The 15,114-nt window shown below is 40.1% G+C and overlaps 1 pseudogene; it reads right to left on the minus strand.

Moving 5' to 3' along the window:
- Window positions 1-15,114, minus strand: part of LOC114276948 (sodium/hydrogen exchanger 7-like) — a 70,996-nt pseudogene that overhangs the window by 43,100 nt on the left and 12,782 nt on the right.

Below are 15,114 nucleotides of genomic sequence, written 5' to 3' on the forward strand. Positions count from 1 at the left end.
AATAAAACATGTGAAAATAGGCCCAAATAACCATTGATATGCAACCATGGCATGCAAAAATGATGAGTTACTTTAGAGGGCCATGCAAGGAGTTATTAAGCACATGCAAGATAGACATTTAGCAAGACCAAATCAACTATGAAAATGAGTTCTGAGGGTCCTAAAACCCACTGAAAAATGCCTAAACCGAGCTCAAGATGTGTGCAAACATAGGCCCCTTTGTAAGGCCAAAAGTGCAAGTAATGAAGACAATAAGGAGAGGGGATGGCCCTCTCCTTCTTAGGACCTTAAGACACCCTCCTCACCATTGAAATCCCTTAAGATTTTAGTGGTGAGGAGGCCTAAACAAGGTGGTCCCAGAGCTCACCAAAAATGCATAAAAATGAGGCGAAACAAGGCCTAAGAGGGGGTAGACAACCCCAAACACAAAAGTGTTCTAAACAAACTTGAAAAGGAGCTAAAAACAAGACTTTTTTCAGTTATACACTAAGCTCAACACAAAAAGAAAGAGAGGCTAAAAGTGTGTGCAAAAATGGGGAACAAAGAGGGAAAAGTGTGTTACCCTTGTAGCCAAAAGGTGACAGCAGCTCTTTGGTCCAGAAAATGAGCTCCTAGCCTCTGAAAATCAGCCTCAAGGTGTTTGAATGGATGGTGGAGGTAGTAGGCTTGGAGGTGTAGTGTAAAGGGCCAAGAACCTCACACTTTAGAGCCCTTTAACACACCCAAATGAGGAGAGAGAGGGAGATATAGAGAGAGAGGGGGATATATATCAGATATATATGTATAGGTCTGGTTTTTTGTTCAACCCATCAACCCTTAACAATGGAGGAGGAGAGGCCCTTAAATAGGCAATGGAAATGGCTCTAAGCTTATAAGACAAGCATAAGAGAAAGGGTCAAGGGGGGCAAGAGGGCCAAGGCTTCTCACGGAAGCTAGGATAGTTGGTAAGCTTCTTGAGGAAGCCAAGATAAGGGGTCAAGGCTTCCTCAAGAAGCCTTGAGCAAAGGGTGCAAAAAAAGGGGTCAAGGGCTCAAAACAACCACCTATGTGTGTGGGGGGACGGGTTTGTGCATCCCAGCTGGCACAGCTGGCATGCCCCATGCCTGGAAGGTGCAAAAAGGTCAAAACGGCCAGAAAAAAAGGTCGTCGGCCAAAATAAATGGCCGGTCTACACAATAAATTTCCGGTCGGCTAAATAGATTGCCAATAGATGATTCCAAGGTCAACAAGTGGCCAGTGGGTGTCTAAATTGAAGCCCCGGAAGTTAGCTTTCCAATTCCGCAAACCTTGCATTAAAATTCCTCCTGTACAAAAAGTTATGCCCTTTTTGGTGAAGCTGCGCAGATTCGATCCAACCGGGATGATTCCCAACTTCAACCAACCATATCTCCCCCACCCAGACTTGGCTTTAGGAGATTCTTGAGTGAAAAACGAAGCCCCGGAAGTAAGATTTCCAACGGTGGTGGCCTCATAGCTAAAATCCAAGTATGCTGATGAATAAGCCTGATTCAGCGAGGGTCGTTCGACTCTCTTCTGCCCTGATCCTTGTCGAACTTCTTCTCCAACTTGTTTTCTCCCCTATTCTCCTCTTTTCTTCAACTTCAAACCTCTAAGTAAGGTGTTTTGAAAGATTTTTCAAAGATTTCATCTCTCTTTCATTAATTTCCACTTTGTCCTTGCTCGGTTTATCGAAAAGCGCATTATTTGACAAAATGTGAGTCTTAGAGCATCGTAGGAATTTTATTTCAAAAATGTTTTGAAAGAGAGGGTTTTAAAGTCTAAAAACCATCCAAAATAGCTTTGGTCCAAAATGGGGTGCGAAGTTGAGATTTGGCTCTCTCCTTGCCGAAGAAACTGAACTTTTGCCCTGCACACCTTTCTCCACTAAGTAAACCATCAGTAACGCCCAAGTCTTAAGAACGGTCAAAAATGAGGTGTCTACACTACCAAACTGTGACCAAACAACCATGGCAAACTCATAACCGAATATAGAAGCCACCCACAACCATGGACAGAGAGGTCAAAGAGAATGAAGGGAGTGAGCAAAAGAGACCAAAGCTCAAAACATGTGCTTTAATGGCAGTAGCTATATTTGGAGAGAAAAAATTAAGTAGAGAAATGAATCAAGAGAGGGAATTCATGATCGCACTATCTGGAGAGAGAGAGGGAGGGGGGAGAATTCAATGGAGTTTTGTGTTTATAGTCACTTGCAAGTGGAGATCAAACAAGAAGTTTGTGGCTCTAGACATCAAGGATAAACTGCATCCAAATTCGGGTTCAAACTCACTTTTCCTAAATCTTGTATTTAAAACACTTGGTCTAATGGATTGTTTACTCTAAGAGGGCTAATCATGGTTTTTCCACATAGGAATGGTTGCTCCTAGGGTTTTCCATGTATATTTCTTGTGTATCTTATTATGACTGCAATTTGTGTGGTTGCCTTTGGATTGATTGACAATACTTTGAATTGTTATGTTGAACTGATTCCTATTATTGCTTGATCTAAATTTTTAATTGGCTTGTAATACCTAGGGTTTGGCCTATTCACTCCCGTCTTGGCACAAACATTGTATGCATTCTCTTTTTCATTCTCTATTGTCTAAACTAAAAAGAAGCATTTTTAGTTTCATAGAATTTGTGCACTCCTACAAAGTAAAAGACATTGTAAAAGACAAAGTTATGACAACCTAAAACATTCAAGAACATACAAAAAATTCTTACAAATGAAGTCATGTACTTGCCGTCGTACGATTCTATGGGCTTGGAGAAATGCAGCAGAAATGCAACAGGCAGATTCCAACCTTTCCACAGTGAAATATGTAACCAGCTTTGGTAGACAAATGCTTGATTGAAGAAACTTGTAATAATTTGGGAAATGCACCTGTGCTTTTAAACCTTTCCAATCGCACAAGGGCCTATGAGATACCAAGTCAATTGCTTCATCCACAGATTGCATCAAGGTATTTGCAGTAGTTTGCGTGATCATTCCCTTGTCAAGCACTTCCCAATAAGCATCTTGAACACCTATGATGAAATGTCTTTTCTTAAATTAATAAATGGAAGTTAAAATCAAATTAAGGGAGGCTTTAAAACGTGACACAAGCTAGTGGGTGCTAACATTAATTTGATTAGCATGGAAAAGAATTTAACTAGTTTTGTTATATGTTTAAGGTAAGAGTCTACAATGTAAATCACCAAATTTCAGAATCTATGGAATTTCTAAAAAGTTAAAGAGAAAATTATTAATATTTTACTAGTTGTGACGATCGGGTCTTGTTTTCTTTCTTTTTCTTTCGTTTTCACTCCATTCTCTTCTCGCTCTTATTGGGTTTGAAGCATTCGAAAATAATTTTCAAAATAAAGTTCTTATTCTTATCTTCTTCGGTGTGGAATTTCACCTATTCCGGAGAGTGCACAGTTGGGTTCGAAGTGCCCGGGAGTGGAATCAGGAATTTTTGGGCTGCTGGGTGAGAGCCGCACATGTAGGGTCCTAGGCCGCACGTGCAGGATGGGGGCCGCACGTGCGAGAGGGCAGGCCACACGTGCGGGAAACATGGGAGGCTGGGCAGTGCATACTTGAATAAATGCACGTTGTAGACACCTCATTTTTGACCATCCTCAAGACTTGGACGTCATCGCTTGAACACTCGATGATCATTCATGTTCGTGTTCGTTTTGAGTTCCCGAAGGTCTCGGCCGTGCGCCTTGCCTTAGGATCTCAACTTGTCTGTTTTGTGCTTGGTTGTGGACCAAACACTTGTGTTTTTGCTTCTAAGGGAAGAAGGTGGCTTGTTGGCCATCCCCTCAACCCATCGGCCAAGGCATGAAGCCATCGGCCTTGTTTTCTTGCCATCGGCCAAAAGTGTTGGCCGATCGGCACTCTTTTTAGTCGATCAGCCCTTGTGTTGGTTGATCGGCCATGTTTTTTGGCCGAACCCTGTTCATTTGCTTTATGCAGATATTTTATGCCAGCTGTCACAGCAGGCATGCACAATTCACATCCTCCATACACGTGTATGGAGGGATTTGAACCTTGTTTTAGCTTGCTTAGGAAGCTTTGGAATTGGAATTCTATAAGAAGGGAGTTCCTCCTCCCTTCTCAGGGGTTCTGAAAATCTGATATAGGAGTGATACATATCTCTCTCTCTCTGTATATCTTCCTCTCTCTGCATTTGTGTGTGTGTTTGTGCTCTAAAGTGTATTTTTGTTCACACTTTAGCACTAGAGCACCTAGTAGAACACCATCCTTGGTTGCTGAGGTGCTAGGGAGTTGGTGTTAGAGTTCTTGAGGTGGTTTAAGCCTGGAAAACCTGCTAGAGCTTTGTTCTTGAAGGTGTTCTTCAAGGGTGAGCAAACTTGCTTTTAAACCCCCATTCTTGCCTAAGCTTTTAGCCCCTTTTGCTTATTGTTTTAAGCTTGACTCTAAACTACAATAAGTTCTGATTTTTTATTCTTTAAATCTTTGTTTAAGGTCACTTTTTGGTTGGGGGTTATCTCCTCCCTCCAAGGCCTTATTAGGCCTTGCTTTAGGACATCCCTTTTGGCCCTTGTTCTTGGTCTTGCATGAACTTCCTACCACTGAAATCCAGAGGATTTTTAGTGGTGAAAAGGTGGTTTTGAGGTCTTAAATAGGAGAGGGTCATCCCCTCTCCTTGTTGTCTTGTATGCTAGTATAAATGGCTTATATTGGTAGCATGCTTGCTTATCTTGTTTTAGCTTCATTTCAATATGTATTAGGCTTTGTTTTGCCATGATACAACACTATTTTTTCTTGGTTTTGTCACTCCATGCATGCCTAATACACTTGTAGTGTAAGTCACACAAACTAGTCTTATATGCTTCATGTTTGAGCATGCCTTTCTAGCTTATGTTGACTCCATTTCAGTAGGTCTTTGGTGTTGTTTTAGCATGCCATGACTTTATTTTGGGTGGGCTTAGTTGGCTCTTACATGCTTCATGTACTTGTCTTACAATCCTCTCAATTGCCTTAACATGCTTTGTGCTTTAAGCCATGTTTTTAGCATGATTTTGGCTTGACCCAAAGAAGTTTTTAGCCTTGTTTTACCATGCTTAAAGTCTGTTTGGTGTTGTTTTGGTCATGCTTGACTTGCTTTGTATAGCCTTGGTTCAATCTAGCTTATTAGCTTTGAGTATTGAGTCCTCTAGCATGCATTACTTGGACTATTATCATGATTTGGCATCATTTAAAATGTTATTTCAGTCCATGTTTCATGCTCACATACTTGCACTTATCACTCCTTTAATGCTTTAAAGAGTTGATGTCTTATGTCTCATGAATGGATCATTGTGCATGCCTCCATGCTTAGGTCTTTGGGATACCATCTAAGTGGGTTTTTGGGCTTATTTTGATATGCCATAACTCTGTTTTTCATTGGATAATTCATTCCATGTTTGGTTTTGATAGGTGTAGTGCAACACCCCTTTGTAGCCTTGCATGCTTCATGCCTTTTGGAGTTGTATTCTAGCTTGTGTTGGCTAGTTTCAAGCATGTTTTTGGTCTTGTCTTGACCTGCCTTGGGACTATTTTGAGTGCCCTTGGCCCTTTGGGGCTTGCCTTGCATGGCCATGGTTTGAGTCCTTTGGCTAGCCTTGAGCTTTGGGCTTTCTTGTATGCTTTTCTTTCTTTGTTCGGTTGGTTTGGCACCTTTCCATGCATGATTTCAGAGCTTACAATGTTTGTCACATGTCCATATTTGTCCCATTTTAAGTGCTCTTGAAAGTTTCCCTCCTATGCCTAGGTGATGGACCATTTATATGTGCATGTTTGCTTTGCATTTTCATGCTTCCAATTCATAACTTTGGCCACTGATTTGGGCATGTTTGAGAGCTGTCCATTTTAGTTTAAGTCCATCTTCGCATGTTGCATGCTTGCCTTACATGTTGTCGCATGCTTGTTGCATACTTGGCATATTACATGTTGTTACATGCTAATTCCATTACATGTTGTTGCATGCTAATTTCATCACATCATGTTTTCATGTTTGCATAGCATTGTGTGTGCATGCCTTGCCTCTTGAGCAAACATGATAGAGGTTGAGGCCCCCTTATGTGTTTTGTGCATTCATTCCACATTGAATTGCACACTTGGCTCCTTTGGCCATCATGCATTGGAATGCGTGATTGATGGTCCGAGGGTCAAGAACTACACACCTTTGAGCCTTAAACATGATAAGGGGTGTAGTTGCAAACATTGTCATGTAAATGTACTGCCATACCTCTACTGCAGCAAAACAGCTTTTTGCAGGAAAAGATGGCCGATTGGCTAAAAGTGTTTGGCCGATGACCTCATAAATGGTCGATGACACCTTTTCTTTGGCCGATGGCTTCACCATTTGGCCGATGGCCTCTTAGCATGTCCATGAAGTGGTTCTAGAGCATTACATGACTTTTCACAGTTCTCAGAGGTGCAGAGCAGTGCAAACAGAGGCAACATGAGGTATGGCAACGGATTTCCGAGCAAAGCCGATCAAGCATGCATTTGTCCCTCTTCTTAAGGCCTCTTTATTGTTTTTCGTAGCTTAACTAATTTGTTAATTATTTAAGTGTTGTAATAATTAGATGTAGCTAGTTATTCATTTGATTGTGTAGTAATTAATTAGCTTGTTAGTTAGTTAATTAGATGGTTTGTTTTATTCTTTCGGACCCTCCGTCGAGAGGGCCTATTGTTGTAACAAGCGTGCGTGTGTATGATGCATGTCTTCCAACCCCCATTTCTTTCTCCTTTTTACTTAACTGCTTACGACGGTTAGTTTTAGGGTATATTTCATTTAGCATCCTTATGCTATGCATGTTTGCATCATTCATCTATATTGCATGCACCGGGCTCGGCGCATCATACTAACTGCATTGTATTTCAATTCCTACTTGAATACATGTATCAAGTTGTCGCATCTCATATGCCATCTTAGAATAGCCGAGCTTATTTCTAGTTGCATTTTGCATGTGTTGCATTAGCCATCTTAACATGGACTTGGATCATGCATTGATTACTAACTAGTTCTTTATTGAAAAATGCTTGGGAGCACTAATTAGTGCTCCCACTAATTAGGTGGCAGTGGGTCCCGCCATTAATGATGTGATGTTTTGGTCTTGGAGTTGTATTTTTTTTATTTTTTTTTTACTTTTTTAATGCATTAGTGCTATTAGTGGTGATATTTTTAGTGGGATGAATCATTGTTGTTCTTTATTTTGGCTCGGAGTACACTGTGAGTGTTTACGCTTTAGCATCTTGCATGTATGTGAGTGTTAACATGATAGCATGCTTGCCATGAGGCTAATTGCATATGTGATATAACTGCCTGAATGCTTGTGGGTGAAGGTTGGATTACTTGAATTGGAACGATTCATTGAAATCCGTGTTTTAGCCTACTTGCGAGTAGCAAACTTCAAACCATTTCCAAACAAATGGATATGCGATGCTTTGTTCCAAATTAGACAGTCTAGTCTATACTTGTGTGTTGTGCGCATCACATAGTAATTCTAGCTAATTAGTCAGAATAAGAACGCGTGTATTTTCAAAAACAAGATATCATACTTAGTACAGGCCGATCTTTTGATCGGGCGAGCGGGGGTGCTCATTGCATGACTTTCCCTTCTCATACCCAAGTTCCCGAGCCGAGGGAACTTTGGTGATGATGAACACGTGGCCTTAGGCACGAGTCAGGGTTTCCTAAATCCTCCAAAATAAAATATTTAGGTAGTGACACTGTATCTGGCAAAGCAGTCCATGTTTGGCACTTCTTTCTTAAAAATCAGTTTTCCAAAACGATTTGTTAGATTTGGACTCTTTGGTGATTTATCGGTCTTGCATCGCACTTTGCGAGATTAGATTCAGAACCGTGACATTGAGTCCAAACTGTAGTAGCTAGAGAACAAAACGAGATTTTCTCAGGAGTTCTCTGGGCACGTCCACACACGTGCGTGAAGAGGTGCAGGGAGGTGTCGCACGTGCGGGAGTGAAGGGCCGCACGTGCGGGAGACACTTGCCGCACGTGTAAGAGTGGGCTCCGCACGTGTGGGAAAAAGCCAGATCCGATGCTCTGCTTTTTGTTCTTCTTTGGGACTAATTGTATATCATTTTCATTACACCTCTCTCTCTCTCTAAAATATATCCCTCTCCTTCTCTCTATATTTCTACCCCAAAAAACAAGATTAAACCCTTGATCCTTCATCATTCATTAAAGATTTGTCCATGGTTTCTCCGTCAATGTTGTAGAGCACCTCTAGAACTACTTTGTGCACGGTAGAGATTGGATTTCTACACCACTTGATCCTAGGGTTTCAACTTCTCCTCTTCATCAAACATTGAGGTAGGGATTTCTTGAGTCATATATACAAGTTTTGCCATATTGATGTTGATTTAAAAGTGTTCTTGAAGTTTTGTGTTGGTTTTAGATTTTGATTCAAAATGTAGAGAGTTTTGAATGTGGGTTTGTAACTCAATCTTTTTACTATTTCTTAAGGGTTTTCCCTCTATTAAACTCATGAAAAATAGTTGATGGAGTTTCTCTTGGAAAATAAGGAAGGTTTGTTTCTAATGAAAACCCTAGAAATTGGGATTTTGGAAAAATGGAAAATGCCCTAGAAATTATTTGTTTTCTTGTGTCAAGGGGATGAATGAGAGCAAGTTTCATCAAATGTTTAGCAAAATGGCAATTTACTTGATGTTTGAGAAATGATATGTCATTTTAACATTATCACTAATACTTGAACATGTAATGTTGTAAATGGAAATTGTGGTACACCATGGGTTATGAGAATTGTAACCATTGGAGATTAATATTTGGAAACATCATATGTAATCTTGAAGGGACTTGATTGTTGAGGCATGTGAAATGAGAAATTGTAAATATGTGTTTATGACATATGGGGGTTTTGTGAAGGTGATTGTGGATATTCTTTTTGAAACATTTTGAAATAAAGAAATGCTATGAGTTAGTAATTATTTGCATCCCATTTTCAATCGATTTATTGTCATTATTGTACATCTTGACATGTGCTGGAAAATGTTTACTTTGAAGAAAGATTATATTGTAATGAGAACTATGGTATTGTGTATAGGGTAAATACGTGATAAGTCCGGATAGGGGGTGTAGTTGAACTCGATAAGTTGGCCTACGTGTCCATGGTGAAAGACCAAAAAACCTCACGGATAGGTGTCGAGCCTTCCGGTTAATACCGGCAAAAATGACAATTTGGTAGTACTTGTAAAGTCTACTTGTAGACACCAACCTAGGGATTACCAGTGTCATATTTACCGTCCCTATTGATTAAATTGGAAGTTTTAAAATGTGTTGCGATTGTAAGCTTGTATTGAAAAATGGAAATCTTCAAGAAGAGCATGAAATGAATTTCTTTAAAAGAGCATGGCATGGCATGGACATTTGCATTTTTATTGGGAGTTGCATAACTGTATATACTTTGTGAGAATTCTCTACTGAGCTTTATGCTCACCCCTATGGGATTTGGTGCAGGTAAAGATGTGGTGTTCCCGCCGAATTGACGACATGGATATTTTGTGAAGAGTAAATAGCTCTCTTATTTTGTTGTAAATTTTTGTAAGCCAAGGGCTAAATGTGTATGGGTCCGAGAGACCATTTTGTGTAACCGGGCCTTTGCCTTGGAAGATGTAAGTCCTTAAGGGCATTTTATTGTTTTGAGACTAGATGTTTCACATGCTATAGATTCATGTGTTCTTTTGTTTCATTGAATGTATACCGCATGTGGAACTTTTGTATTGGACTCAATTATTAAATATGTAAAGATGGAAGGATTATTGTTATTGTTAAGTGAATGTTCATTAATGTGGGTAGTTCATGTTGAATTATTTCGAGGCGTTACACTAGTGTTAGTTAATGACAAAGGTTGGGTGCAAATTATTATAGTGCGAACAAAAGTAATAATTGAAAACCATAGAAATTTAAGCCTAACCACATCACTTGTAATGTACTCAAGAAGTGTATAATTTTATAAAATAGAGTCCACTCTATGTAGAAAACCACCATATTTTAGGAGTAACCCAATGGTTCACTTGTTCAAACAATGGTTAGGTGATTCCCCATCAGTTGTATAAAATCCCAGTTTGGAACTTTTCTACCCTAATTGTTCTTTCCCCGATGAGAGAATATTTTGAGGAGTTGCATTTTGTCTTTATCTTAAATCTCTATAGTTTTTAATCATCTCCTACTCCTCTTTCTACCTTTTCTCGAGTGACCCTTTCGCCCAGAGCTCTGATTCTTCAAATGTATTAATCAAAACCCACAACAAACCTAATGGTAAGTAGATTATAGTGCCCATTAGTGATTCTCTAGCTGTGAACATCGAAAATTGCTTTACCCTAGTCTATTATTAGAATCTTACGATTCCCGATTCGATTCGTAATTTTTACAAATCAATACAAACTTATGAGTGAATCTATTTTGGCAGTGAATCTTTTGTGAATCGCACAATTCACAATTGATTCACAATTCAATTCACTTTTTACGATTCATGCAATTCTTGAAACTATCATGTCCAATATATTTCAATTCTTTTTTCTCCCCTTTTCTAGTTAAATGACATGATACAACTAATAGTGTTTAGTACAAAAATAGCCAATATATTTACATGATTTGTTGTTATTTTGGGGATCAATTTGCTTTCAATAGGATCCAATTAGATTTAGTTAGACCCAACATGTTTTTAACCTTTTTTTTTCTTTAAAAAAAATCATAGTGTTTATTTTAAAGATGTTAAGGTTAAAGCAACTTGCAAGATGAATAATCTATTGTTATTTTATTGAAATAAATATACTTCAATATTGTTTATTTGAGAGAAAACTAACTTAGAGAATGATTAGACAATCATCCCTTTTATATTGATAATAGGTAGCTTACAATGGAAACCTTGGAGGCATAAATAAGGAAATAAAATAATAAGGAAATAACAACTAATAGAATAAGAAAGTCCTGAGGCACTAATTAAGAAATCAAAATATAATCTAAATAAGGAAACAAATAATAGAATGATCCTAACATATTGTAGACACCCCATTTTTGACCGTCCTCAAGACTTGGACGTCACCGTTTGAACACTCGGTGATTATCCATGTTTGTGTTCGTTTGGAGTTCCCGGAGGTCTTGGCTCGCGCGCCTTGCCTCAGGATCCCCGAACTCGACCGTTTAGTGTCTGGTTTCACACCAAACACTTGCATCTTGCCTTTGAGAGGCAGGGTAGGGCTTGTAGACCATCCCCACCCACCACCGGCATTGGCTAGAGGCCACCGGCTGGTTTTTGTCTCCACCGGCAATGTAGTTTGCCGGCCGGTAATGTTTGTTGCCGGTCAGCACTATTTTGTGTCGGTCGGCACTCCTTTTGGCCAAGATGGCATTTTTAGCCGGCCGATTGCTGTTCATCTACTTTTGCAGATATTTTAGGACAGCTGTCTTGCTTTTGCATCCCTCCATACACGTGTATGGAGGGATCTCCCTCTTGTAAAGCTTGTCTTGTAAGCTTTACAAGACAATATAGAGAGAAGCTCTCTCTAGTTGCAAAAAGGAGAGACTTGGAGAGACTTAGGATATTTCTTGAGAGGAAGAACAGCCATTGTTAGGGTTTGAGTTCTAGGGTTAGAGTTAGATACATTTTCTATCTCTCTTTCCATCTCTTTTGTTCACTAGGTGCTTTGTGTCTTACTATTGCACACAAACACCTAGTGTTTCACCTTCCTTTCATTACTGAGGTTCTAAAGGACTGATTTTGTAGTTTTGGTGTTAGATTCAAGCTAAAGGAGGCCATTGGAGCACCATTTGTGAAGGGGTCTTCAAGGGTGAGATTCTAGTCCATTTTTTCCCCATTTTTGCATTGATTTTCTACCTATCTTAGAGCTGTTTTTGTGCTTATTGTATAACACAAAAAAGTTCTTTTTTTAATCCCTCTTTATTGTTTATTAAGAGTGTTTTGTTGTTTGAGGGTTTTTGACCACCCTTAGGCCTTGAAAGGCCTCATTTTGAGCCATTTTGTGCTAGCTCCGGGATTTTGGTGTTGAGGTCTCTTCACCACTGAAATCTTGAGGGATTTCAGTGGTGAAGATGATGCTTTGAAGTCCCAAGAAGGAGAGGGCCACCCCCTCTCCTTGTTGTCCTTGAAAAGGGCATGTTTTGGCCTCTTAAGGAATCCTATGCTTGAGTGTGTGTTGAGCATGTTTAGGTTGTTTTTCATGCTTATATATCCATAATATAACATGATTTCAAGTTGGTTTTGGTACTCCATGCATGCTTAGCATAGTTGCCTTGTAATGCCTTTTTATGCCTTAACATGTCTTAGGTTGTTAGCCTTTGTTGAAGCATGTTTTAGGCTTAGTCTTGTGAAGATTATGTGCTTATCTTGACATGTTTTAGGTCTGTCCATAAGTGTTTGGGTCGATTTTAGTATGCTTGGTATAGCTCCTTTGTATTTGGGCTTGTTGGCCTTGAGTATGTGCATGTGTAGCATGACATCTTTGCATTGTTTTGGTGATTTGAGGTCACTTTATATGTTATTTCAGTCCCATTTCCATGCTTGTTTGATTGCCTTGCATGTCTCTTTGATGCTTTGAAAGCATGTGTAGCAATGCTCCATGTTTTGGTGCTTGTGCATGCCTTTGCATTTGAGTCATTTAGATGCCATCTAAGTGGTCCTTAGGCCTTGTATTAATGTCCCAAAACTCTGTTTTTGGTTGATGAGTGCATGCCATGTTTGGTCATGTTAAGTGTAGTTCAATGCTCCTTTGATTTGCTTTGAACACTTGGACTATTTGGTGCATGCTTAGCTTGATTTGTTGTTTGGTTTGGCACCATGTATTAGCATGATTTCAAAGCTTATAATGCATGCTAATTATTCATGTTTGTCCTTTTCAAGTGTGCTTGAATGTTGCTTGATTTGTGCTTAAGTGTTGGTCCTTATGTGCATGTGTGTGTGTGTATGCCATTTAGCCCTCACTTTTTAGCACTTTGGCCACTGTTTTAGGCCTTATTAGAGTTGCCTAATTCATGTTGAAGTCCATCTTTACATTGGTTAACATTGCCTCATGTTTGCATGTATGCTTGCCTAAGCTAATTGCCATGCCATGTTGCATTCTTAGCTTGTATGCCTAGGTTGCATTGCATCTAGCATGCATGCCTTGTTCCTTGAATTGGTGATAGGAATTGGGCTTTGTTTGTTTGATTTGGTGTGCATGCATTTGAAATCAAAATTGCATACTTGGTTCTTAGGGCCATCATGCATGGAAATGCGTGATTGGTGGTCCGAGAATCGAGGCACATGCCTCTTTGAGTCATTACAATGATAAGGGACATGGTTGGTGCATATATGCCTTGAATTGTGCTGCCATGCTTTGCCTTGCCCTCTGTTGCTGTGAGTTGCAGGTTCTGCAGGAATACTCTGCCGACCGGCAGTGTAAGGTGCCGGCCAGCAACAAATTCTCTGCCGACAGCTTCAATTTTGTGCCGATGGCCATACCATACTGCCGGTGGCAATTTCATTCGGCCGGTGGTGATCCCCTCTGTCCAAGGGAGCAACCCTGAGGTTTTGACAGCCTCCAGAGGAGTGAAGGAAGGAAAACAGAGGCAGCCCATGCATGGTGGCGAGCTTCCCGAGGCGATTTACTGTTTTCCTAGATTTGTTAATTAATTAAGCAATTTGTAATATTAATTAGCTTGCGTAGTTAATTAATTTGTAATATTTATTTGGTCCCTCCGAGTGAGGGCAAATCTGTAATAAGTGTGCGTGAGTGTGTGTATGTCTTCCAACCTCACGTCTTTCTTCCCTTTTATTTACCTGCTTACGATGGTAGATTAGGGCACGTTTAATTTAGCATACCTTATGCTATGCATGCGTGCATCCATGCATTCGTATCACATGCATTAGGCTCGGTACATCATGCTAACTGCATCTGTATCTCAAATTCCAAACTGAATATGTGATAGTTGTGCATTTCTCACATACCATGTTTAGGATAGCCGAGCCTATTCTAGCAACACTTTGTATGCAATGCATTAGGCACTTAACATGGACTTGGATCATGCATGTTTGCTAACAAGTTCTTTGTTTTGGCACGGAGTACGATGTAAGTATTTCCGCTTTAGCATATCGCATGAGTGTGAATGTTGCCATATCAGCATGCTTAACATGTGGCTAGATGCTTATGTGTTAAAATGTTTTGAATGCCTGTGGGTGAAGGTTGGATTGTTTGAGTTGGAAAGACTCGTTGAAATCCGTATTTTAGCCTACTTGCGAGTAGCAAATTCCAAACACATTTTCCGAAACAAACGGATGTGCAATGTTTATTTCCAAATTAGGCAATCTAGTCTATACTTGTTTGCTGCGCGCATAACATAGTAATTCTAGGCTAATAAATGGAATAAGAACACATAACGTTTTCAAAATCGGATATCATGGTTAGTAGAGGCCGGTCTTCGGACCGGGCGAAAGGGGGTGCTCATAGCTGACCTTCCCCGATCGTACCCAAGCTCCCGAGCCGAGACAAACTCCGGTGATGACGGACATGTGGCCTTCGGCACCGAGTCAGGGTTTCCTAAATTTCCCCATTTTAAAAATATTTAGGTGGCGACTCTGTATCTGGCAAAGCAGTCCATGTTTGGCACTACTTTTTTTCAAAAATATGTTTTCTCAAACGATTTGCCAGATTTGGACTCTTTGGTTCAGATTTAGAACCGCGACAACAAAAATCGCGAGTCCGAACTGTAGTAGCATGAGGCCCACGCGGGCGCGTCTACAGTTTCTGGCGACTCTGCTGGGGATTTTTAGAGAGCTTGACTCGAACTCGTGATATCCTGTTTTGACTTCATTTATGTGTTTCTTTGCATTGCATGTGCATTGGTGCGCCTAGGAACACAGTGTTTGCTATCTGCCATTCCTGAACAGTTTGCCAGAGGCTTGTCTTGTCAAGGTATGTCCATAAGGCTGACCGGCTATGGGCTCTGACAGCATGGGAACACAAACCCCGTTTTACCGGGGCACCCCTTTTGACCATTCGACCTAGTACATATTCGGAATCCATAGTGACCATTCCAAGTTAGGACAGGTTGCTTACCCGATTATAGGTTGTTTGAAACC

Source organism: Camellia sinensis, chromosome 11 (assembly GCF_055761805.1).
Source record: "Camellia sinensis isolate YWXY chromosome 11, ASM5576180v1, whole genome shotgun sequence".
Taxonomy (NCBI): Eukaryota; Viridiplantae; Streptophyta; class Magnoliopsida; order Ericales; family Theaceae; genus Camellia; species Camellia sinensis.